General features: G+C 31.3%; 1 long non-coding RNA gene across 1 annotated transcript; it reads left to right on the plus strand.

The window, feature by feature from the left end:
* The first annotated feature begins 1,171 nt into the window (after positions 1-1,171).
* On the plus strand, positions 1,172-5,175 carry LOC115959425. Its single transcript, XR_004084866.1, has 3 exons — positions 1,172-1,348; positions 4,210-4,275; positions 4,886-5,175. It is a non-coding gene; the product is annotated as an uncharacterized LOC115959425 (long non-coding RNA).
* The last annotated feature ends 19,301 nt before the right edge of the window (positions 5,176-24,476 follow it).

The raw sequence follows: 24,476 nt of genomic DNA on the forward strand, positions 1-24,476 counted from the left end.
CTATGCACTGTCCACTCTGGTAACATAATGAACTGCCTTAGTCCATCAACACCTACAACGGACTCCAGTGCTTGATTCCCGTTGTCATCAGAACCTTCTATCTCAACTATCTCCACATCCTCATTTGTTGAGGACGAAGAGGATGCAGACGGACTCCTATCTTCGCCGGGACTCTCTTGGTCTTTATGATCGGACGGGTATACATTCTCGTATTCCATCCCGTCACGAACCACCGACTGGTTACTTGACGCACTAGACATTTCCTACAAATCGACGGTAAAACCTAAGACTGACGGGTTTGAAAGTGTTGACGGGTGTAATAAGCCTAACAAAAATGTATGGACGGAAATGTAACTTGACTATGATATTAAAGCAAGTACTTACCACTCTTGGAGGAAAATTGACGGTTGGTGTGTTCTGCGGATACAAGTCCTCGACGGAGTGCTCTAACAAGGTTGACGAGTTCACTCTGACAAACGATTCTTGATTGAAAATAGTAGAAATGGAAGAGTAATGTGCTTTATATATATGGGAAATGCATGGAAGACGAAGCGACGCTTCGATCCGATACAAAGCCCATTCAGATATTGACACGTGGCATACCTAATAAATGCTGACAACCTGTCAGCTCACGTCAACAGATTGTACCCTTCTTGGTGCCGTTAACTTCATAAATCTCAATTGAGGGGTTTATCCATTTGGAACCGTCATCATCATGAATTATAGTCGTCATCCCCCTAATTTTTACAGCCGTCACCCTAATGATCCATCCATTAAAAACATTGACGGACCATAGGGTGAAGGGGGCAATTGATGGGTAAAAAATTGTGCAACATCTGGGCCTGACGGATTCAGGATCATGGGCCGACATTAAGCAGAGGCCCAAGGCTTAGCCCCGCCTACAATGCTTGATACGCATGTATAGAATCGGAGGGAATCCCAGAAAATCAGGTGGTTCACACTAGGGCAATTCTAGAAGATCCGCCTTAATGAAGAGACTCGCTCTACAAGGAAATATTTGCCCATCACGTTAGGGATTTCATAGTCCTACAAGGAAAAGACTTCTAGTCCAAAGAGGAAAAGTCGACCTTCTTCTACTATAAAAGCTTGAATATTCTCGCAAATCAAGGTATGCAAAAAACCCTCTCTAGCACCCTAGAGTTGAGAACAATACTAACTTGATCGTCGGAGGGTATTTGGTCGACACCACACCGGTGCCCACGGCGAGAACACTATCTTTTTCTTTGCAGGTTGCTAGTTGCGGCGAGCGTGGACTATGCGGCTCACTGATGATTTCACGGCATCATCAATATCTGTGTTTGTGTTCGTTCAATGGCCTCACTGGTTGGTATGTATTATCGTCCTTCATTTGATTTGTTATATGATTTGCATGTTTGACATTTTATAAAATCAGACCAATTGTGAATAATATAATCGATTTTTTTTATTAGTTTGGTAAATTAATAGTTTTAAATTTGACACTTTTTAATTCAAAATTAGATATAAAATTGTATACTGATATAATTTTTATAGCTTGCATCAAGACAAATTAAATATAAAATAAAACCAGTTCATTATTTTAAATGAGAAATAAACTAGATCTATGGTTTTGCCCATCACCCTTTAAAGGATAAACCAAAGTTAGGTCAGGTAAATTAAGACTTATGTATTAGTGATAGAGATATATTCAAATGAGTACAATTAGAATCAATTAAAAAAAAATTATGGTAAGAAGAGCTTTTTTTTCATTATATTTATGAGTATGTTTGGCTAAAAGCTTTGAGCTTTGAGCTTTAATCTCTTTGCTCTTTGATTTTTTGTTTTTGCTTTTTTATTTTATATTTATATATATATATATATATATATATATATATATTTATTTATAACAAAACTTTTTTTTTGGGTTCAAAATAAGCTAGTTTTTAGCTTTTAGTCACACATTTAGCATAAAAGGTACTAAAAACTATACATATATACACACATTGTGCAAATAAGGTACAAGAAACTATGGGATACCCAAATGGATTGCGAGGTGCATATTGTAAAAAGTAAAGGACACTATGATTTTGGTCCTTAGCTATGTGTTTGAAGTTTAATTTTGTCCATGAATTGGCCCCTTATTGTTATCTAATACTACATTTGCCCCCATATTTCTTTCAGAAATTAAATCATTTTCTTGATTTCTTTTTCAACTTTAATAATTCAACCTATAGTTAAGTTTGTACATTACACTCATCCCCCATTCCCCTAGAAGGTCCCAAATATTGTGAATCGGTTAAAATCCTAGGTTTTATCTCACACACACAACTATGAGAGTGTTGAATAATCATTGAATTAATTTTTAACAGTTTGAGGCTTCAATTTTTTTTAAGCTAGTCTCTCCCACACGATCGCATGAGATTTTAGCTTTTTGCACTGTGCGTCACCTTTCCAAAGGTAAATTAGAACTTTAAAAAAAAGAAAAAAAAAGATTTTCATCTCTATTTGTTAAATTTTATGCTTAGACCATAATATTTCATTCTCCATACAAATTTAATTTCAATTTGATTAGTATTAATTCATTGAGTTATGTGTTGAATCTACTTTTTTATATATATATATATATGTGTGTGTGTGTGTGTGTGTGTGTTGAATCTACTTTTATATATATATATATATAAAAGTAAGCGTTGAGTTTGCTTTGCTTGGTAGATTAAGGCTATTAGATAATTTTAATATTAAGTGACGTTTCAAAAGTGCTTTGAGAAATTAATTCTATTATTTTACACTCTAACAATTATTTATTCTTGTTATAATATAATTTTACATTGTTGATATATAGACTCTTTTTTTAATATTGTTTTTATTATAAATGCGTAGTATAAAATATTAATATGGAGAGAGAGAGGATATCAAATAAGATTTCTTGATAAAAATTTCACTACTAATATAAAAAGAGTCTAACATAAAATTTAAATAAAAATATTTTAAAAAGAGTTAGAAGATAGTAGAATAATATGATGAAAAGATAACACTAAAAGTAATTATAATGATGTTAAATCATGATAAACATCTAATATAACAATTCTTAATTATGTTTAAAAAGGCTATATATATATATATATACACACACTTAAATACATGTGTTGCTTATAGAATTTCATTGACAATGTTTGTTACATTTGTTTACATAATTTTTTTAAATTAAAATTTTCAAAATCCTTCTTAAAATCAATTGTCTCATAAGAAAAATAAGTGAATTAGTCGTATTATCGATTGAGAAGGAAATGCTAGTGAAATCTAAATACAAAAACTCAATGAATAATCTTGTATCTTGGAACGAAGAAGAATGTATTTTAAATAAGAAAATTAATTAAATATTATTTAAGTGGTATTTAAATATAAAACATCATTTTCTCAACAATATATAAATATATATATATATATATATATTTAACATCTATTGAAGTTTCTTACTTAGATCCTAGAGTTTCTCAAAAAAGCTAACCCTATCCTTTTTTTTTTTTTTTTTTCAAGATGAAATGGAAATTTGCTTTGCGTTTTATGTGCGCTGAATTTTAAGCTTAAAAAATGTGAAGAAATAAGGATGATTAGTATTTGGTCATGCTAACGAGTGCCCTTAGTATTTGGATTATGAAAATTTATTTTGCTGTGGGTTTCAGTTAACTCAATTGATTAAGTGTTTTGTAATCAAATAAAAAATTTAGGATTCAAACATTCCTTACATCAAAAATCAATTAATATCTGCCTATGATAAGAGCAAGAAGTGGGCATATTAAAGTAAATCAAGTCGTTCAATTGAACATATTAATTTCATATACGTGCCATTTCAGCCAAAAGATTGAAAGGAAAGATAGTATAAAGAAAAAAAGTCATAAACTGATTCAACTAATAATTAGTAGTTGTTACCGAAAATTTTGGTTGCCTGAAGTTGGAAAAAGAACCTCGATGGGGGCAAGAGATATATTTATATATATATATATATATTTTTTTTTTTTTTTTTTGAGAGCAACTAAACTTGCATGGTTCAACAGTTTGCATATAGTTGGGCACCAAACCCCGTAAAAAAGAAGGGCCGGTAAAGAATATAGTATTTCAATCTTTATTGAGATCTACCTTAGCTTTTTTTTTTTTTTTTTGGCTGAATAAGATCTACCTTAGCTTTAACCCTATAATTCTTAGCTCATATATTTTTAATGCCCTTTATAGGTTGGGCTTTACAAAATAAAGCAGCAGAAAAAGACAGCAGCAGAATTTTTTGGTCCCCATGAATAGGTACTAGTCATTAGCTCTGCCAAGCATTTATTCATAATATTTTGACATGTGGTTTGCATGCAATATATGCAAATTTTTAGCTTAGAAAATATAGGCATATTAAAACCACCAGAAGTATTGAATTTTCTATGTATGAAGTCGTTAGCTGATTTTAAAGACCACCACATTGTCACCAAACTTTCATGCCTTGACCTAACTTGGTTTGGAACCATAGTCTTGAATCAAGATACCCCAACTGCTACAGATTGAACATATTCCCCATTTTGTTTGATACTTTTTAATTTTCAGAGCTTTTGTTCTGAAAGACCTCAAAAAAATTACATTTTTGAGGAGAATCTATTGAAACAAATGCCCCAAAATGTGATTTTTGAAATAAAACATTTTCTGGAAAATAATTTTTCAATTTCAGATATTTGTTTGCATGTAAAATTTGGATGGTTTATAGGGTTATACTTATGCTAAAGAAGTACTAGGGAAAACCACAAACTCAGACATAGATACTTTACTATTAATCTGTTATACTTTATACATGAGATTGAAGCTTTATTAACCTTGGTTTACAAACTTGCTAAGCTCTTTTAATTTCTCTGTTCTTCGTTCTCCAAGGAAGATTTTCTTATATGGATTGTCGATGAAGCCATCCAATACAAAGCCGACAATAGATGGATTTGATTGAAATGGAGTTGCCTAGCTGAGCTGTCTTGTCTAAACTAACAGCTTACACATCGGTTTGACATCTCACATTTTTAGCTACTTTCACCCCAAAACGTGTTACCTAGACTAGACGAAGACAAATTTTCTACTTGTTACCTAGACTAGACGAAGACAAATAGACAAATTTCCTCTCTCTCTCTCTCTCTCATGCAGGACAGGTTGGTGGGGGGAAACAAGAAGGGAAAAGAAAAGAATGGAACAAGTTTCTAATAAATCAATTTTTTATTCAAATTGTACTGCCCAAAATTAAATTTAGTATTCGTTTGGATTGAGCTTTCAATGATTGTGTTTGTGTTTTTTTTTTTTTTTTTGTTTTTAAGCGTATTTTTGTGGCTAGTGGCTTTTTCAGTGAGTCTCGTACACTGTTTACGGGATCCACAAATCTTTTTTTTTTAACAAAACTTTCATTAAAAATAGGTCTCACGACACTATCTACACATTTAAAAATTATTTTGCTACAATATTTTCAGTTTTTAGTTTTTAACAAAATAAGCGATAACCAAACGAACTCTTAACATCTTTTTTATAGGAAGTATTACGGTTATTAATATTTTTGTAGTACTTTCACAATAAATTATAAGGGTTTGTTTGATAATGTTGTTTAAGTAATTGTTTTTGTTGTTTAAACACTACAACATGTATTTTCACAACACTTTTTCACTCGCACGTATTTCCATAACACTTAAATAACGTTGCTAAAAATCTCTTACCAAATGAGCCCTAAGTGTTAAATTATTATTAGTTTTAATTTAAATTTATTACTGAAATTACTTTTTTACCCACTAATAACAAGATGTAACAACCTGCCATTTATGATTTGTTGTGAAAGTATTATGAAATGTTGTGAGCATAATATTTCTCCTTTATAATAAGCTTTAAAGAGTAGATCATTCCACAATTACATTCCATAAAATCCTCAACATCGTTATTTAAAAAATTAAAATCTAGAAAGATTTGAAACTCAAACTTCAAAATTCAAGAATGAAATTTAAGAATTTAGATAAGAAAAAAAACCCTAAAATAAAAAATTATGAACAATTTTGGTTGTGCTCCCTGCATCACTCTTTGAAGTTATCTGCTTTACTCATGACGATATAAGCTTATATTTGCCACCAACGTCATCTCATGTTCATGTATTACTCTATTTAAAGTATTTTAAGGGCTTGTTTGGTTGGGAGAAAAGTGGAAAGAGTAAAAGGGAAAAGAGAAAATATGGGAGAAAATGGTGTTTGGTTGGGAAGGAGTGAAAATAGTGGGTCCAAGAGTTTTCCCCCGGGACCCATCATTTGGGGTGAAATGATTTTCTCCTCAAATTAGAGAGTAGGTTTGAAGGAAAATTATCCTATTCAAGGTAGCACTATTTATTGTAATCTGTTAAATATTCAAAACACATAAAGAACTTTTCAATTAAAACTCTAATATCAGCAAAGCTCTACTGCTAATTAAAGTTCCTACCCCAATGCCAAACCGCGTAAGTTCTCATTTCATACTCTTATGACCTTAGCATTTCTTTGCCACATTCTTGCTTGGTATTTGTTTGAAAATTATCACTTTAATCTAGGCCTTAATCTAATGTGAAATATCTTTCCTTCACTCACGATAAACATAAGGAGAGATGCCAACAAAGTCTTTATCAATCTCGTCAATTTAATCATTATTCTAACTAGTAACTGGCCTAATTCCCTTGAATAATTTGATCTTTCTATAGTTTTATTTGGTCAACACACGAATAAGTGACTTAGAAAAAGTGTTGGGGAACCGTAAACCACGTACTTTGAGGCTTGCAAATTTAGATCAAAATTTTCTTAGAGCTTTTCAGATTCTTTCAAATATAGTTCTTTAAAATTTTACCTTTCATTTACCTAATCCTAAAACAATGGTTAAATAAACCCATCCTGAATTCCTGACACAAGAAATCCTTTTATAATTAGATATAAAACAACTCATATGTTGAGAGTAGGAGTGGAAACATGCGAGGAAACTCACTAAAAGATGATTTACTCAAGACAAAATGAGTTTCAAGACTCTTTTGATGCAATCAATGTAAACAGGGATTTAATAGTATTAACAATTTTACAAGATCCAGGGGGATTTTTTTTTTTTTTTGTAAAACAACATCAATTTTCAAATAATTTTGTTAGTTAGCACCGTTTCTAAATTATTTAGGAAACTAACATCTCGAGTCTTTTAGACTCGATTTCACTGTAGCAAATCAAATCTCAAAGATTCGATTTCCATGAGGTGTGTAGCTGAGGTGGATTAAAAAAATCCACGTGGAACTCAAGTCAAGCACTGATAGACCATCCCAGAAAACACAAACCCACAACGAAAAATATTCCTCTGATGCCGAGATCGTCAAACCCATAGCGCTCTGGTGCCGAAATCGTGATTTTTGGGTTTGGATTTTTGCTCCGATTGAGATAATGATTTTTGGGTTTGGGATTTTGAGAAATGGATTTAGATGAAGAAGGAAGAACTATCTTGGGTTTTTGGGGCTTTTGAAGAAGGGAGTGGGACAGCAGATGGAAAAAAAAAAAAAAAAATGAATGAAGAAGATGGTGTAGAGGAACTTGAGTCTTAAAGACTAGATTTCCTCGTGGATTTTTTAGTCCACCTCAGTTTTGCCAGCACACAGAAATCGAGTCTCTTAAACTCGAGTTGCTACAAGAACTCAAGTCTAAGGAACTCGAGATGCTAATTTCCTAAATTGTATGGAAACGTTGCTAACTAACAAAATTGTTAGCAAAATGATGTTATTTTGCCAAAAAAAAATCCGATCCAAGGTGCTATATGGGATTGACTATAATTCAATCTTGAATAATCAAACCAAAACACAATAAATTTTGCAGATAATTCTTCCCTAGGTTCAATCCAAACAACTAAACCGGAGTGAGATATGCGAGACTCAAGTGGTTGTCAAGCATTTTAAGGATCTTGACTGGAAAATAAATTAACCATGTAATTAAGGATAGCAGAAAAAAGAGAGGCATCTCTCACATCTCATTGGTATGGATGCTATCCCCCACAAAATTCCTAATGACCAATGGTTTTTCTAAGAATAGAGGAAGAGATTGTCAATCAAATTGTATGAGACTAGTTTCAATAAAGAAGCCCAAATACCGAACCTCTCTAAGAGATTAGAATAAAGAAAAGAAAAGGAATCTTCCCCTTCAAAAAGATAAAATCATCTTACTTTCCTTGGTTACCGCCTTCAACTTGAAGTGAGAATATGATGGGACGATGATCTTTCATTTCAAGTGAAATGTAAGAGAGTTTATTTCATAGTTTAGATTTTAATTCTCAGATCTAACAATATATAAAGTGCTACATAATTTTAAATTTTAAATTTTAAATTACATGACACTAAATAATAAATACATTGTTAGATTTGTAATATTTAATGTTGTTAAAGTTGTTATATGAAAGATTGACAAAGATAAAAGGAAAAGTAGAAGCAAACAAAGAATTCATGTGGTTTGATCAAATGGCTTATATCCGCAATTGAAAGCCCATAATAGCTATGTGTTGTCTATTAAGCCCTTTAGCTTACAATGAACCCAATATAAAGTTGATGTACAAGAGAATACTAGACTAATCTAAGGTTAACTTGCTTCTTCTACAAGTATATAGGCTTTCAACTGTTTTGGGCCACTTTACCCATAATATGTCTGACAAATATGAACATTTTTTTTTTTGATAGGTAGATAATGAAGGGAAGGGCGATTGGGTTGGAACTAAAGACGTGAGACACCATAAAAAAATCTCATTGCCACTAATCCATCACTTGAGCCCCAATATGAACCATTAAATTAATCCATTTCAAATGTAAATGATCATTTATATATGATGATGTAGGCAATTGGCCATGGGAGTGGGGAGGAAGGCAATTGTCTAAACCTGGACAAACAATCCTTTGGTTGTTTGACTATTGGAAATGTCATTCACTTTAACATCTAACTTCATATTGGTAAGAAAGGTGTTATTTTTAAAATGATTATAAGATTACTACAAATTTATTATATTGACCTTATAAACTGATGTGTTAATTTTTAAACACACAATTAAATGTTGACTAAGAAGTTTATTTATTATGTTGTTGATGTCATGATTACATTATTGTTACATCAATTTGTATTTTTTTTTAATTACTTTATTTTTTGGGAATAAAATATTTTCCAGTTCATCAAAAATTTGTAATTTATTTTGTGATAAAATTGATAATAATTTTAGTATTTTCTTTTCTTTAATAATTATTTCAAAGTTATGTTAGTGGATCAATAATGGAGCATACTCTTATACCTTTATTATGAAAGAAAAGTGAGGATTTAAATAACTCTTAAAAACTCTAGATGATTTTGTTAAGAATCTTGTAATTTAACTGAAATTTTTTTAGTGTTTCTAATAAAGACCATCAGATTTGAAGTCCTTCCAACTATAGATTAAAAAAAAGAAAAAAAAAAAAAGAAGAAGAAGAAGAAGAAGAAGAAGAAAGAAAACCTATAGAAGATGTTGATCCTAACAAAATCTAAGCCTCTGCGACTTTGCATCACAAAACTGCTAGTATTATTTTCTTACGCTCTGTTTGTTTCGCTGGAAAACTTTCTGTAAAGATAGTTTTCCACATTTTCCAGTGTTTGGTAATACAAAAAAAACCTGGTCAATGGAAAACTATCTTTAGTCAACAGAAAACTCTAATAAAAATAAGGCTTATTTTCTATAGGTTGTTTTCCAAAAATTTTTTTTGGAAAACAATCTCTCTTTCACGTGTTGCATCTCCTATAAATATTATCTTCGTCTATAGCCGTGGAAAACATAATTTTTTGGCGCATTCTCTCTCTCATGGTAAGTTTTCTCACTTTTTCTCTCTTCCCTTTACTTTTTCTCTCCTCACACCCTCACTGTCACTAACTCTGGTCTCTCCTCTTCCCATAGATCTCTCTCTCTCTCTCTCTCTTCTCTCTTTTCTCCATGTTTCTCTTCCCCTCTATAACGCAATTCTTTGATTAGATTTTTTTTTTTCCTTCACTGATCGGTCAATAGCTCCGACTTGCAAAGGAGAACAAATTTGCAATGGTAATTATTTCATTCCTCTCTACCAAAATCCCAATTCTTTGCTTTGAATTTCAAACTCGATTTTCTTTTTTCTCTAAGAAATTTTCAGTTTGATGGGTTTCGGGCAAAAGTTACTTCTTTTTCGTACATAAAGTGCAAAAAAATAAAAAATAAAATGAAAAGAAGAAGAAAGAATGAATGAAGTAAAAGATGAAAATTTTAAACATAGTTTCTATATTGCTCTAAATTGCTTTTACATGGGACAATCTTTACCGTGGACTAATAATATTGTTATATAATGAATGATAATTGTTTAGGAGAATTTGTTGACAAATACTTTTTTTGTTGGCAGATACTATATAGTGATGATATATTATACAGTACATTATGTAAATACATAATTTAGAATAATATTGGAGACTTGTGGTTGACCAAAGTAGACAATTAGTATACCAACAAAAAGAGTAAACAATTAAAAGTTATTGTTATTTATACTTATTGAAAATGTAGTCACCTGTCAAATTTATATATATATATATATATATAGACAAATGGTTGATATATGTGTGTGTACGTACGTTACTGTCTATATATATGAGCAAGATGAGTGGTAGAGATCATGAAAATTTGACAACTAATTAATTTTGATTGTATCTATTGTCAAAATTTTAGTATGAAAACCAAATTCATTCTTGGTTTTTTATTTATAATGATTACATTAGTTAGTTTACATAATATACATGTTTTAAATTATAAAAGAAATATTTTTTTAAAAATTGCATACCAAACACTAGAAAACATTCTCAAGCTCATTTTCAAGGTCATTACCAAATACTGGAAAATGAGACAGTTTTCTAGAAAATGCTCTTTGGAAAATGAGCAATTTTCCAGAAAATGTTAATGCTGAAACAAACAGAGCGTTAATGTCAATTGTAATTTTGTATTTAATATAATCTGCACTGTTTTACGTGAGTAAATAGTAGTTATGATTTATAAGGAACAGCTGTTGGGGTTCTGTCATATAATTTTTTTTTTTAAATCCTCAACAACTTTTTGATGCTTTCAAAACACGATCTGGACTCTGGAGTGTGTGGGTATATATATAAATAATATGTTAGCCTCATCACACGCAATCCGTATGTGTAGTGAGACTCTTTTTTCATTTTGAGTTTAATATAATTTTTTTAATTTGAATTTTTTTACTATTAGCGAGGTTACATAAGAATTTTTTTTAAAAAAAACTAAAATTTAGATTTTGAAATGAAGTAAATGGTTGAATTTAGTGTGTGCTAGTTTTTAAGAAAAAATATATATTAAATGTGTATGAAATATATTTGAATAAAGAGTGCTAATTTCTAGGAAAAAAATTTCTCTAGTAGTTTTTTTTTTTTTTTTAATTTTGTTGAATTACAATTTTAACTCTATTTTTTTTTAAGAATAAAAATTATTTAATTAAATTAGGGATATTTTTGACATTTTTTGAAATAATAACTAATTTTTTGAATTCTCTTAATATATATAGAAATGGCTTATATATATATATATATATATAGAATTTTATTTGAGAAGAACTATATATATATATAGGACTGGTTTACCATCAAAGCTCTCATACTTGGTGTCTCACTCTAATTCTCGTTCCTCTATGCTTTTGTTTGTATCCTAGTTTTCATTTTTAATTTTTTTTCCTCCATATATCCTTTTCAAGGTCAATTAAAATCAGAAAACTTCTTCTCAAAAAAATAAATAAATAAAAAGAAAACGATTCTTATTAAAAAAAAAAAAAAAAAAAAAAAACAATGTATTACATATTTTGAAAGTTTCACCTTGTAAGCGTTCAAACTTCAAAGTCTAATGAAACCGAACGACCTAACCATCTGATCAAAACCAAAATGGTTGTCATAAAACAGTGTACTATATATTTTGAAAGTTTCACCTTGTAAGCGTTCAAACTTCAAAGTCTAATGAAATCAATCAACCCAACCAATCTGATCAAAACTAAAGTGGTTGTCATTGACATTTAGAATCTAAAGGCTGTGATCGATCAGTTCATAATTTCTGATAATCATATTCATCAATTTGGGTTAATTTCTTGTATGGGATTTTTGGAAGGTCCTAAACCAAATAGAATTAAAAGGCATACAAATATTATATAGTTTTTGTTTTATTATGTGGCAAATTATTATAGATGAATATATCTAGCCTTATTATCTATATATATATATATAAAACCGAAGCCTCTGCTGGCACTACAATTTTCCACGTCAGCACAATATTTAAAAAATAAAAAATAAAACAATTTTCCACGTCAGCATAATATTTAAAAAATAAATAATAAAAATAAAAACATTATAACTCCTTAAAACCCTAGCAACCTTACCCCTCTCTCAAGTTAAGAAATATAAAGCCACGGTTTCTGCAAACTCTCTCTCTCCAAACGTAAATATCAAATTCCACCCCTTCAGTTTCTCTTTATATTTTTGAGACTTCTATAGAGTTATAGTGAGTTATGTTGATTTTGTTTTTTGTGTGTGTGTGTGTGTGTGTATAGACGGTCATAATACTCCGGTATTCCAAGAGAAGTTTGTGTTTTCATTAATTGAAGGCCTTAGAAAGATAAGTGTTGCAGTTTGGAACAATAATACAGAAGACGATTTCATTGGCAGCGGAAAGTAATTACTTTGTCTCATATTTTTGTTTTTTGAATTGATTTTATGTGCTTTTTAGACCCTTTTGGATCAATTTTGTTAATTGGGTGTTTTTTTTTATAGGGTCCAATTGGGGAAGGTTCTTTCAAAGGGTTAGGACAACCGCACTTGGTGTCTGTATACTAATAGTGGGGGTAAGTGCTATTAATTACTAACCCTTTTAAGCGTATAATCTGTTACTAACCCTTTTAAAGTATAGCATGAAAAATAATGGAATTAATTGTTGTAATTTTTATTTTCTTTCCATGTTTTGAATTTCCTCTATATTATTATTACAACTGAGCAAAGATTGAGAAAGTAACATTACTACTCTAATTTGAAGTTTAATGCGTCCTTCTCAAGTCATGATCTTTATTTATATATTTGCAGTTTATATTTCTAATCGTTGATGAGAAATTAAGGCTCAGTTGCACAATATGTGTAAATTCTTCAGAAGACTACTTTAAATAGTAAGTCAATGTGTCTTTTACATTTGGGTATTGGTTAGAATTATTTTCCAATGATTGTATCAATAAAAGTGAATGTATATAAATTTTGTTTAAATATCTCGTGCATCGCACGGGTTAGCGACTAGTTAGTGTGATACGTGTGCGTTTGGTTCCAAATTAAAAAAGCCAATTTATTTTACTGTTCAGCTTATTTTTGCTACTATTTATGAACTCCACTGCACTTTTTGGTATTATTCATGAGTCCTACTGTACTATTTTAACTTACTTTTAGCTTTATCTAAAGTACCTTCTCTAAAAAGTTTTCAATTTCACCAAATTATTTTCCCTCTCTCAAACAAGCTTTCTCGTTGTTATAGTAATTTTTTAGTTTATTTAATTTTTCCTTTTCTTTTTGAAGGGATACAATACAGATACAATTAGTCTTCTCCAAACCCTTCTTTCTTCCCAATCACCCAAACTCCACACACCTTGAAAGGTGGATCAAAGGTTTACACATTGTTTCACAGAATGAAACTCAAATTGCCGAAGGATCGAAAGTCGTAGAGGTTGATGAGGAGCAATTCAGGTCTGACTTAGAGACATATTCTACAACAATCTTCAACATGCTACCTTCTTCACTAAGAATCGACTCCTGGGTTAGACAATGTATTGTCAAGAAAATAATTATAGAAGCTCGTTCGGATTTATTGCATTATTCATTACATAATGCATATAATGGGTCAGTTGGTAATAGGTTGTGGATGACTGGTGTGGAATACATATGTGCACTATTTATGAGTTGGAAAAAGAACATGCAATGGTGCCATCAATAGTGGATTTGGAGGAAGGGAGAGTAGTCGATTTTGTTGGAGGAGGAGATCATGGTTACTGTGAGAGTTCTTGTTGTTGTGCCATTTGTTTAGAGGAGATTTCTGTAGAGACACACGTTGCTTGCATGCCTTGCTTCCATGCCTTTCACAATTACTGCATTGTTCAATGGTTGAGCATGAGTCACCACTGCCCGATATGCCGTTTTGAGATGCCGACTGTTACCAATTGAATGCCTCGGTCAACTTCTTTTTTTCTTTTGTTAATTCTAAGTAAATTGGCATGTAACAAGAGGGTTAAGTGTGAGTTTTGTGCTTGGGAGTTACATTGATATTTGAAATTTTCATTTTGTTTGGAGAAGTACTTGGGGATCTATGAATTCTAGCCATTAAGAAACTGCTATAATTTATTAATTATACCAGTTAAAATATACTAAATAATATTGAAAAACCACTAACAATTTTTTTTTAAATACTAAATATTTTAACGTACCCAAGGGAAAATGGGAGAAAATCTTAAAAAATTACTAACTCAAATATTATAAAGTCTTTTTTTTTTTTTTTTTTTGGGAATAAAACTGTAGGGACACGTTTTGCAGCCCAAACCCAAGATGTATGGGATCTTGGCTCAGTGAGCCCAATACAATAAATTTGTAGAGAATGGGTCAAAGAACTAGGCCCTAATGAATTTGACAACAGTTAGTATGGATTTAAAAGATGATCAAGCAAAAACAAGGAAAATAGAGTTGAATGAATTCACTGTCTGATGAGGTATTTTGTCGTACAAATCAATTACGGTTGGATACAAATACAATTTTAATTGTTACAGTCTTCTTTATATTGTTTTTCCGATCCCTTCCTCATGGAAGGTCCCTTACATTATATTATAGTTTCCTTTGGATCATCTTGATTCTACACTTGTTGGTCATTTGAATCTTTACTTGAGTACTTGTCCCATCAGACACCCTCTTTGGCTTTCTGTGAGTTGTGATGGCTAAGGCAGCACTGTTCAGGGGTTTTCTCCACATAAATGCGGCCAGAAAAATAACTGCAGTGCATTTAACGTACCCACGAGAAAATGGAAGAAAATCTTAAAAAAATACTAACAACTCAAATATTATAAAAAGTCTTTTTTTTTTTTTTTTTTGGGAATAAAACTGTAGGGACACGTTTTGCAGCCCAAACCCAAGATGTATGGGATCTTGGCTTAGTGAGCCCAATACAATAAATTTGTAGAGAATGGATCAAAAAACTAGACCCTAATGAATTTGACAACAGTTAGTATGGATTTAAAAGATGATCAAGCAAAAACAAGAAAAATAGAGCTGAATGAATTCATTGTCTGATGAGGTATTTTGTCGTACAAATCAATTACGATTGGATACAAATACAATTTTAATTGTTACAGTCTTCTTTATCTTGTTTTTCCGATCCCTTCCTCATGGAAGGTCCCTTACATTATATTATAGTTTCCTTTGGATCATCTTGATCCTACATTTGTTGGTCATTTGAACCCTTACTTGAGTAACTGTCCCATCAGACACCTTCTTTGGCTTTCTGTGAGTTGTGATGGCTAAGGCAGCACTGTTCAGGAGTTTTCTCCACATAAATGCGGTCAGAAAAGTAGCTATAATACATTTAATGCGGTTGTAACAGCTTTCCCTTAGATATTTTTGGGTTCCCCTCTTTTTCGTATGTTCATGATGCACGTTCCTATCAATGAAGCTTCTTGGAAGGTTATCCTGATTGTTGGAATACATATTTGAGTTGAACTTATTGTATTAGAGGAGTTATTCCTCCTCAGACTGACCTCCCATTCGTATCTTGCTCATTAAACCCTGAGGCTAAATCATTCATTACCATTTGTTCCTCCTCGGACTGCTCATGCTCTCGGCCAAGGCCCAAGGCCCAATATATAATTTGGGCCCTTAACCCTACAAAAACTAATAGTCTATTTTTATATACATATATTAAAAAAAAAAAAAATTGGTCTTGGCGTAAATCCCACACCTTACACCCACTAATAATAACAAGCCACATTAGCATTTCACTAGACAATGATATAAATCTGTCACACACAATCACTCTTCCTAAAATCCAATTTCACAAAATTCCAAAAGCCTAGCTTCCACACACAATTGAGAACCAAATCCTTCAACCACTAGCCACCAGAGTGTAAAAAAACAGGCGGAGCCATCGTTCAAGAAAAACTTTGTAAGATTGTTTTGTAATTTGAGAATTCCAAGAACTCAAATTCTTGAAATTCTCAAATTAGGGTGTTCAATTTTTTTTTTTTAAAGGGAAAAGTTAAGAATAATTCACTCATCTCTTGATTCTATTTGAACCTATTCGTTTCTATATATATATATATATATATATATATATATTTCAAAGTTATATTTAGTGTTATTTTAAGTAATGTTATACCACTCAATATTTTTTAATTAGATGCGAATTTTGACAAGTCTACCATTTATGTAGAAAAACATTCAAAGAAAAACTTTGTATGATTGTTTTGTAATTTGAGAATTCCAAGAACTCAAATTCTTGGAATTCTCAAATTAGGGTGTTCAATTTTTTTTTTTTTTTTTAAAGGGAAAAGCTAAGAATAATTCACTCATCTCTTGATATTCATTTCCATATATATATATATATATATATATTTCAAAGTTATATCTAGTGTTATTTTAAGTAATGTTACACTACTCAATATTTTTTAATTGGATGCAAATTTTGACAAATCCACCGTTAGATTATATTATCTTTGTATATTCTCTATGTTTGCAAAATTTCAAAGTGATCAAAAATTAATAGTCATGTCATCAATCAATTGTATCAATTCAAGTTTTTATAGTTTAAAATAATGCATAAAAGATAAATTTATGAATCGAATGGTAAATAACATCAAATTGAAATGTAAATTGGCATGAATATTAAAAACATATAAAACATGTAATTCAACTGTGTGATTTTTAAAATATAAATTCTATGATAAATTCATAGGTGGTGTAACATTGCATAGAGTTATACCAAATATAAACATATGGTATAATGCTTTTCTTATTCACAGCCACGTGTAGAGATAATGTAGCCACTGCATAGCTGTGAGAGATTGACACATGGCACCTTGGATACAGGATAATGTCCAATTGTAATGCACCCCCATATACCATGCAATTTTTTTTTTTGAAGTGATAGACCATGCAATTACCTCATAGTAATGCTAAATTGCTAATGTCTAATTCTTAGTGCACAACCACATACGATGTAATTAACTCACAACCTCTAATTATTAATGCCTCACCAATATTGTACCATGAAATTAACCCTAGCTTTATGTATATGATCGGCTATGTGGATTTCTAGTTAGAATGAGTTAATTAAGAGCCTAAGACCAATAGTTGGAGCTAAGATCATTAAAGAATTAGCACTAAAAGGATCTAAGAGTAAGAGCCCGTTTAGTGGCGTCATTTCACACACCAATTTTTTTTGTATTTATTTAGTTATAGAGTCCCACACACATCATTTTTGATGCATGCACAACAATATTATTAATGGAACATTTGGCCCCAAACCTAAAAGCCAACGACATGATTTATTATACGTTAAAATAATTCACGTGAGGGATAGTTAAAGGAAAGTAACCATTCGTGAGGTTCCTAAAACCTACATCACGCGTTACCAAATCCTTAATTACATTTTATAGTTCAAGGCCTGATTTTATCCAATCCATAAATTAAAAGACGTCAAACATTTTCAACTTAAAATTGGTAATAAAATCATATATATATATTATAATAGACAAAGTATAGAGAAAATTAAATTAAAATTTATAATTAAAATCCAATTTTGTGCCATTTGTCTTAAATAATTTATTTTTAGAGAGAGTTTTATTTTATTTTTAATATGAGAGTCAAATGTGGGACCATGTCATAAATATCTATCAAAGTAAGTTATCTATATATATATATAAAACCGAAGCTTTTGGAGCTTCCACAATTTTCCACGTCAGCACATCATTTAAAAAAAATAATAATAACAAATAATAAAACAAAAAAAAAAATAAATAAAACCATAACCACACGAATACCTTTCCCTTACACGATACCGGACAACAAACTCCATAACCACGCGAATACCTTTCCCTTTCCTCCATGGCCACACGAATAGCTTTCCATTTCACGATACCGGACCTTCTGCCTTCTCCGATTCTCTGCCACGAATACCTTTCCCTTTCCTCCATGGCCACACGAATAGCTTTCCCTTTCACGATACCGGACCTTCTGCCTTCTCCGATTCTTTGCCATTTCCTTTCCACGGCAAGACCCAACGATCCGACCCAACAGACCGATCCTCTGCCTCTCCCTTTCCACGGCAAGACCCAACAGCCCGATACCGATCCGACCCAACAGACCGATCCTCTGCCTCTTCCTTTCCACGGCGAGCCCATGGCCACAGATCCCACCATACCCATATCCAATTCGCTCAGTTTCCACTCTTCCCCAGCCCAATGTCGGTCGGCAATGCAACCGACCCAGCCCGTCGAGACCGGCCCAAAGGTATTATCTTATAAACCTAATATATATATTAATTTTTTTTTTCTGAATCCGAACTCTATATAGATTAGGACTCTATAACTATATATATAAACCTGTCAAGATGCTTTTTTTTTTCACGGCTATTCAATTTCTAGGTATGTTTTTTTTTTTTTTTTTTTTTTTTTTTTTTTTTTTTTTTTTTTTTTTTTTTTTTTTTTTTTTTCACGGCTATTCAATTTGTGTGGAAACTGAGCTATAGATTATTTTTTTACCCCAGCCTATTTTGTATTCTATAATTGATTGAATTGTAGTTTTTGTGCACACATAATCAATTTAATTTTTTTTTTTGAATTTTAGTTATATGTTTTTGTGTTAAAATTAGTGATTGAATTGTTTTTGTGTGGAAACTGAGCTATAGATTATTTTTTTACCCCAGCCTATTTTGTATTCTATAATTGATTGAATTGTAGTTTTTGTGCACACATAATCAATTTAATTATGCAGTTCAAAGGTCCTTGCAAGGCCACCAAAGTTCTTGTGCAGGTATTATCAATTTTACATGAGTTTTCAATTTATTTTTTAACGATGAACTCAAATTAACTATTTATGGTTTATTGGGGGAAAAACAGAAGGGAAAGCCAATTATAAAATTTGATTTTTTTTTTTCTAATATATATTAAAAATTCTGATTAAAAAAATATCATTTTTTTTCAAAGTTTATTTCTAATAAAAAATATGATTTAATTTTTGTTTTTCTAATGTTTAGTTAACTCATTTAAAATTAGTGATTGAATTGTTTTTGTGTGGAAACTGAGCCACGGGTTTGAATTTGTTTAGTGGAAACTGAGCGAGGTGGAGTTATCTACTTGCTTCCTGATAATCTTAGCGAAATTGGTGTGGAGTACGTTGAGGTTAGTTATTCATTACATTGTTCATACTGAATTTTTTTTACATTGTGTTATCATAGTATATTGTAGTGTTCTGTTCACAAATTTGGTTGCATCTTTTGTAGTACCAAATATCAATCCTTATATTTTTAATATAAGAATTCCTAAATAGTGTTCATATGGTTGCTGTTTTAATGAGTTTTATGGTTGCTATTTATTATGGTCTTTTTTTTGTTTTTGTTTTTTTACCCAGTAGATACACATTGCATTAACAGTAAACACAAGGAAAGGTACAAAACACATAAACTGGAAAACCAATTCTTGTGCTGCTGCAAACTTCAAAATTGAAACATTACAGGATTCTGCAAAAACAATTTACAGGAGTAAGCTTATCATTAGAGTTAGTTAGGTAGCTTAATGCGTGTAAGCTGAGTTTTAATTCTGTTATGCTACATCTGATGGTTGTTAGGAAGTTTGTTATTTTATTATTTTATCTTTCCCGCCAGTCTGTTGCTTCATATGTAAAACAGAGCAATGTAATTCATTATTAGCTTAATACAATCAGTTTTCCAATTCACTCTCTCAAACTTGATACAAATCATCCCAGACCAGTTTGGGCATAACAATCAAACAGTTATTCTGAACCTCTCTAACGAGAGAGGAAAAAACATGGTACTTAGGAAGCAACACTGTATAGGTGCCTGCAATATAAGCTACCAGTTGTGTTATCATAGTATATTGTAGTGTTCTGTTCACAAATTTGGTTGCATCTTTTGTAGTACCAAATATCAATCCTTATATTTTTAATATAAGAATTCCTAAATAGTGTTCATATGGTTGCTGTTTTAATGAGTTTTATGGTTGCTGTTTATTATGGTCTTTTTTTTGTTTTTGTTTTTTTACCCAGTAGATACACATTGCATTAACAGTAAACACAAGGAAAGGTTGGAAACACATAAACCGGAAAACCAATTCTTGTGCTGCTGCAAACTTCAAAATTGAAACATTACAGGATTCTGCAAAAACAATTTGCAGGAGTAAGCTTATCATTAGAGTTAGTTAGGTAGCTTAATGCGTGTAAGCTGAATTTTAATTCTGTTATGCTACATCTGATGGCTGTTAGGAAGTTTGTTATTTTATTATTTTATCTTTCCCGCCAGTCTGTTGCTTCATATGTAAAACAGAGCAATGTAATTCATTATTAGCTTAATACAATCAGTTTTCCAATTCACTCTCTCAAACTTGATACAAATCATCCCAGACCAGTTTGGGCATAGCAATCAAACAGTTATTCTGAACCTCTCTAATGAGAGAGGAAAAAACATTGGTACTTAGGAAGCAACACTGTATAGGTGCCTGCAATATAAGCTACCAGTAATGCTCTGATAGACCAATTTATGAGGAGAGGTACGTCGTGCCACTTCTCTGTGAAAAACGGCTTCCGTAATCGTTGCTGAAGCCAAAAGTGGACGAATACTGAGGTAGTGGATAGACCAAAAGCTAAAGTATTGGCTATTAATATCTTTTTGGAAAAAATTATTGCTTTATGCAGATTGGAATTTTAAGCCATGTTTTCTTAACGTCACAACTAATAAATTATTGCATGGTTTCTTGACTATATCTATCCCCATTTGGATTGTTCCTCCTTTTTTATTATTTTTTAATTTGCTTCTTCCTTTACAGCGGCTCAGCTTTCTCACACACAAACCTCCTTGACCAACGCAATCATTAAACCTACATTAGTATCTGTAGGAGCGTTTCTAGGTTGTTTGTATGTGATCCTCATATCTGTAGGCCCATACCCATTTTCTTTTGGTGAACTTATACAAACCGAGCATTTGGTTGACTTTTATTGACTCAGCTAAGGACTAATCTAATTAATTAGCAGTAATTTACACAATCATGGTCAATTTTTTTTTTTTTTTTTGAGGGGAAAATCATCGTGATCAAATTAAATTCAAGTTTTGATTTATGAGAATTTATTCTAACTTTCTATATGAGGATATATATATATATATATATATATATATATATTTGGGTGAGAATCTTCTATCTGAGAATTTAGCTCAATTACTATGTGGATCCGTAATTTTTATAAAATTACGGATTAGGATCCTCTATAGTTTAATGTAATTTCATCATAATGTAAATAAACTGGACTGGGCTGTAATTAATCAAAAGGCCAGTCATACTCTACTGGCTACTGAGCTCACTTTTAAAATGAATTTCACAAAACTTATGCAGGTCGGTCATTACAATCAAAGGCCCTTAACATAATGAAAGGTATCATAAGATTTTGTTAAGTGAGATGCATTTATGTCGCATTCAAATAATTTCTAGCATCATCTACATTAAAAAATTACATGATCTCCCTTAAGGTTTTTTTAAATTACATGATATTCCTTCTTATTTCAAATTGATCAATATCCTTTGAATTGAAAATTATTATTGACTAATCACCCTCAATGCTCTAAAAATCAATGCTTTGAAATTATTTTAACGAGTTACTTATAAAGAATTAAATAAAATGTCTGTTTTTTTTTTTTTCATAAGAGTTGTTATCCTTATTTTCTATTATTTCTAATTTAAAAAAATTATGCTCTCTCTTACAGGAAGTAGGGTGCTTCAAAAACTCTGAGTTTACTTTTAATATAACAAAAAACCAAAACTTAATTACTGAATGATGAACAATGAGTTCATGAGAGATAAGTGCAATTGTCAAACCGGTTGGTAACAAATTTTCTTGAGAGGTGAGAAAGTCGAAGATAAAATTAGCATTTAATATTTACTACTTTACTTCAGTGTACAATTTGAAAAATGTTACTTTTGTTAGGAGCCCGATGAAGTCATCCTTCCCGTGCGAATAGAAAATCTGAAAGGAAAACAATTTGTTTTCCAAATATAACTAAATAACTATAATCTCAACTATGGATGGGAATTCTTCACTATCAAGAAACTTTTTGACTCTTGAAGAAATTGACAAAGCAATTCAGCTTGATAAAATGACAGAAGTAAGTATTATTTAATTTAGCAAAATTACAAATATGATATTTAAGATGTATATGTTCTAATACATTCTTCAACCTGTTTTATTGCTAGGTTTACATCAGTGATACTTCAAATGAATGTAGCAACAACTTATCAATTGAAAAAGATGGTGATTGTACAAAATTTCAAAAACTTGATGTTCAAACCAATGTGCAACTCACACCAACATCTGTACTCAAGGAAAACAAAAGAGCATATTCAGGGACTACTACAAAGCAACAAAGGAAGAAGATACAAAAAACACTTTAAAGTTGTCTTCCAATCTCTAAGATTTTCTATGCACAATTTGGTTTTAAAGAATTTGTGATTTTGACACTAGAGATGTATTGGAACAAAAGAAATTTTTTTGCTTTTATGCACAATTTGGTTTTAAATTGAAATATAGAGGAATTAAACTCTTATATTTAGTTATTTGAGGATTTCTTTTAGTATAGCGTTAACTGTTTGTCTATATACATTTAATTTCTAAATATTGTAGTATTCTCTTTACATTTAAAAAACTCATGAGACTCAATTTGAATTGTAACTTATCATGTTTAAATAATTTATTTTGAATTTTAACTAATTAATATTTGCATTGGTATGTTGTTGAGATTCAATAGTTGTGTCTTTAAAATCAAGAGGAATTCAAAAACAATATCTAAACTTCAATGTTTTTTAAATATAATGAATGCATTGAATATTTAGTGGAAGACATCAAATAAATGAAATTGAAAAATAAGAATGTGCTACCAGAGAATCGATGCTGAATTCCAATAGCTAATGTCACATCATTTGGAAAAAATTGGTAGCTTTCCCGTGCATCGCACGGGTTAGCGACTAGTTGCATATAAAAACCAAAGAGTCTAGAATTAATGAATATAATTTTTTTTTTTTAAATGGGCAATATGCATTTTTTACCTAATAATATTCTTATAAGACTGTGGGGGCCACTTAGTCACTAAAATTATTAAAGTCAAGTTAATTGGGCTTGCGGCCCATCCGAGGACGTAAAGATGTCCGAGGAGGCCCATATCAGGTTGTGGGAGTAACCAAACGAAAGGAAGAGTAAATATCACGAAAGGTAAGTTCAATATTCGTCCGAGGACAAAATCCTTCTCGGCAGTACGAGTCTGAGGACGACCAGAACGTCACCTTGTTACAAACGTACTTCGGAGCTACGTCACCACTAGGAGTGGGATAAGGGACCAAGGGCAAGAAAGAGAAGGCCAACAAATATCTATTACAACAGCTGCCTCCGCATTAATTGCCTCTCAACCAACTCTCTGGCCGCATTAATGTGGAAGTGATGCCTGAACAGTGATGAAGCAGCCTTATAGCTGCTAGTAGGAGGTTCCAGAATGTGTTAGATGGGATAGAAAGAAATCCCCTGAACTCCACTTACATGTGTGTGGTGAAGATGATATGAAGAGGGCAGTATATAACGTGAAAGAATGCATTGAGGAAAAGGATCGGAACAAAAAAAGGAAACAAAGAACACTCAGGAAAAAAGCTTAGAAACCAAAGAACTGTACCTGTTCCAAAGAAAAACTAATTGTCATATCGGTGCTAATCCATCTATAAACGTGAGGTTGAATTGTTTTTCTTTTAAAGTTAACCTAGTTCTTGAACACCTACGCTCTACAAATTTTATTGTTTGGGCCTTTAACGTACGAACCCAATACCAGTTTGAGATCGTTACAAATTGAGTCCTTACAAAGACTTTTTAAAAAGTTAAAAAATATATAAGAATGACTATCAATAATATTTAAATTATATATGTAAGAATTATACTATGCATTTTAATGTATATCTTTTCAGTATATCCATGCATATTCAAGGAGTTACAAGCCAGTTGAGTATAAAAATCGAAGAGTCCAAATCCAATTAGATTCTAAATTGAAGTCAAATTTGCACCATGTGTCCATTTTTTTTTTTTTTTTGGTGGCAAGTGGAAAATTGGGTACAAATTGAAGAGTCTAAATCCAATTAAATTCTAAATTATATATAATAAATAATG

The sequence above is a fragment of the Quercus lobata genome, chromosome 9 (assembly GCF_001633185.2).
Source record: "Quercus lobata isolate SW786 chromosome 9, ValleyOak3.0 Primary Assembly, whole genome shotgun sequence".
In the NCBI taxonomy this organism is placed as follows: Eukaryota; Viridiplantae; Streptophyta; class Magnoliopsida; order Fagales; family Fagaceae; genus Quercus; species Quercus lobata.